The 3,113-nt window shown below is 43.9% G+C and overlaps 1 pseudogene; it reads left to right on the top strand.

Moving 5' to 3' along the window:
- Positions 1-1,517: 1,517 nt before the first annotated feature.
- Positions 1,518-2,806, top strand: LOC143437315 (sentrin-specific protease 3 pseudogene; annotated as a pseudogene).
- The last annotated feature ends 307 nt before the right edge of the window (positions 2,807-3,113 follow it).

Here is a 3,113-nt window from a genome sequence, read left to right as displayed (position 1 = left end):
TACTTAGAGATACTTGATCATCTCTAAGGTATGCAGATCAAAGAAAGCCTATTTCTGGGATATAATTACAAATAAACAAGCAACCACCACCACCAAAAACAACAACAACAACAAAATATGTTAGGATTGTATTGATGATTTGATTTTTTGCTGTGAAGTTATGATGAACTTTGTAACATCCAATCATGTATATTTACTGAAGACAAAAACAAAGACAAAGTCATTGTTCCTTCTTCTCATGCCCCACACCCCAGCCCCTGCCTCGAAAATTTTTTTCCCCTTAGAGGAATTATTCCCTTATTAGAATTTCTTTGTTTTTCTACTTAGCATAATAGTGAAATAATTGGTTTTACATACAGAAAATTGACAATGTGTTTCTTCTGAGACTGTAGACATCCTACAATCAGTCACATTAAAAATATTTTACTCAGTACATTTGGAGACAAATTTACATTACCTAAATAGTTATTCTCCTTCTAAGTTGTACAAATACTGGCCAGCCAGGTCATTTGTTTTTTTTGATAGAGGTTTAGTAACATTTAAAAAGCCCTGGTGTGATTAGTTCAACAGAGCTGAAGTTATGAAAATGGTTGTGGTTTAATTTAGAAGACAAGATAAGCCCTGTGCTGGATCTGCCTATCTTTGTATATTTATCTTTTTTAAAGAGGTTTTAGTAGATATAAATATCTTTTAAGTTATTAACATGTTTATGCCTGCATAAAATTTAAAATATGTTTGTATCATAATTAAAAACATAGATGTGTTAGTCTTGTATGAGTGAGGACAATGTCCAGTATTAATAACATCTTCTGGTGTAGGAGTAGTAAACACTTTAAACATGTTACCTATTCCAAGGAAAGATTCAGACCCATGTTATCATTTTATATTTATTGTAGCTGTGTGGATATATTGATTAAATATATTTTTGTCTTTTCATGTCAATTTTTAAGTTTATTTTCATTATGAACAAATCGAACTAGTGTCAAGTTAACAAACTTAATTTACTTGAAATTCATTTGCTATTAAGTACATCATGTGAATAACAAACCATGTCTCAGGTGTATATTCTACATGTAATTAATAAAAAGTCAATTTTTAATAAGCCATGAATTTATGTCAATTGCTTGTCTGAGATTCCTGTTTCAGAATTTTCATTGTAAAGTGAAAACTTCACAGAGAAATCTTTAGTAAGCATATTTTTAGGTTGGGAAGAAAGTAAACCAGACATGTCTAGAGCAGAAGAGTACTGAAGGGCATTTTATCTCAGAGGAAAATTAACTGCAGCAATAGCTGACAGTGAGACCCAGCATAGGGCAGCATAAATGTTGTTTGCTGGCAGCAAGCTGTGTGGCTCTTGGCAACTTATCCTTTGATTATCTGTGGGGTTCTGTGAATATCAAAGTCTTTGCTTCCTTTGTTAGTATGCTAGTTTTGGAGGCAAATGGCTGGAAAAACTTTTAGGTTCTTTTGAGAAGCCTTTTTCTAAGTAAGAGAGAAGCTCTCAGAATAAGAATAAAACAAACCACTGGACGCTCTGAGGGTACTGAAAGATGAAAGAGACTATACAGAGGACCGGGTCTTGGGGGCCTGAGCCTCCGGGACCCGGCACCACTTACTCAAATCCCAGGCGAGAGAGTCTTCGTTGGCCTCTACCCCCTAAGCCCCCGCTCAAGTCCGGTGGTGGTTTTGGGCCAGATCCTGGGTCTGGGACCACAGTGCCAACTAGACGTTTCCCTGCCCCTCGGCCATCTTTTGATGCCTCAGCTAGTGAAGAAGAGGAAGAGGAGGAAGATGAGGAGGAAGTAGCAGCTTGGAGGCTACCCCCTAGATGGGGCCAACTGGGGGTCTCCCAGCGTCCTTGAGCTCTCCGACCCACTCATAGAAAAACCTGCTCACAGCGCCGGCGCCGAGCCATGAGAGCCTTCCAGATGCTGCTCTACTCGAAAAGCACCTCGCTGACATTCCACTGGAAGCTTTGGGGGCGCCACCGAGGCCGGCGGCAGAACCTCGCGCACCCCAAGAACCATCTCTCACCCCAGGAAGGGGGTGCAACGCCACAGGTGCCATCACCCTGCTGTCGTTTTGACTCCCCCCGGGGGCTACCCCCACCCCGGCTCGGTCGGCTAGGTGCTCTCATGGCAGAGGATGGGATGAGAGGTTCTCCACCAGTGCCCTCTGGGCCCCCCATGGAGGAAGATGGACTAAGGTGGACCCCAAAGTCTCCTCTGGACCCTGACTCGGGCCTCCTCTCATGTACTCTACCCAATGGTTTTGGGGGACTCTCTGGTCCTGAAGGGGAGGGCAGCCTGGCACCCCCTGATGCCAGCATCCTCATCAGCAATGTGTGCAGCATTGGAGACCGTGTGGCTCAGGAGCTTTTTCAGAGCTCTGACTTGGGCACTGCAGAAGAGGCAGATCGGCCTGATACTAATGAAAAACAGGCTCGGTTCCCTCCTGGCCTTCAAGCCCAAATTCAAAAAGCCAAAATGCGGGTCTTATGGCTTGGAAACAACTTCCTCCGAAAGGATCAGCAACCACTTCCCTTGCCCAGGTCCCCCAGGGCCCAGATGAGCCTTATAGTAATTTTATCAGTCGCCTTACTGATGCAGCTGAAAGACTTGTTGGTCATGAGGAAAACAAAAGTGCTTTTCTCAAACACCTTGCATTTGAGACTGCAAATCCTGCCTGCCAGGCTGCAATACGGCCCCACCATAGTGGTGCTGAAATTCCTGATTATATAAAACTGTGTGCAGGCGTTGGTTCAGCTCATGCAATAGGATTTGCCATTGGAACTGCCCTTAAGGATTTCAAGCAGGATGACCACCAGAAAAAGTGATTTAACTGTAAACAGCCAGGACATTTTTCTAGGGACTGCAAAGCCCCTAAGGCCGAAGGTACTCTCCCTGCCTCCTTGTGTCCCCACTGCCATTGAGGTAGACGCTGGGCTTCAGAGTGCCATGCCAAGGTAAAAATACAAAATAATACCTTGCCTCAGAAGCAGGGAAACTTCCAGAGGGGCCAGCCCCTGGCCCCAAATCCAAGGCAAAACCCTGGGGCTATCAGGTTTGTCCCTCAAACATTAACCCCTCAGACTCAAACATTACCTCCCTCCA

The sequence above is a fragment of the Arvicanthis niloticus genome, chromosome Y (genome assembly GCF_011762505.2).
Source record: "Arvicanthis niloticus isolate mArvNil1 chromosome Y, mArvNil1.pat.X, whole genome shotgun sequence".
NCBI lineage: Eukaryota > Metazoa > Chordata > Mammalia > Rodentia > Muridae > Arvicanthis > Arvicanthis niloticus.
The sequence above is the reverse complement of the archived record's forward strand: the minus strand, read 5'-3'. Positions and strand labels throughout refer to the sequence as shown.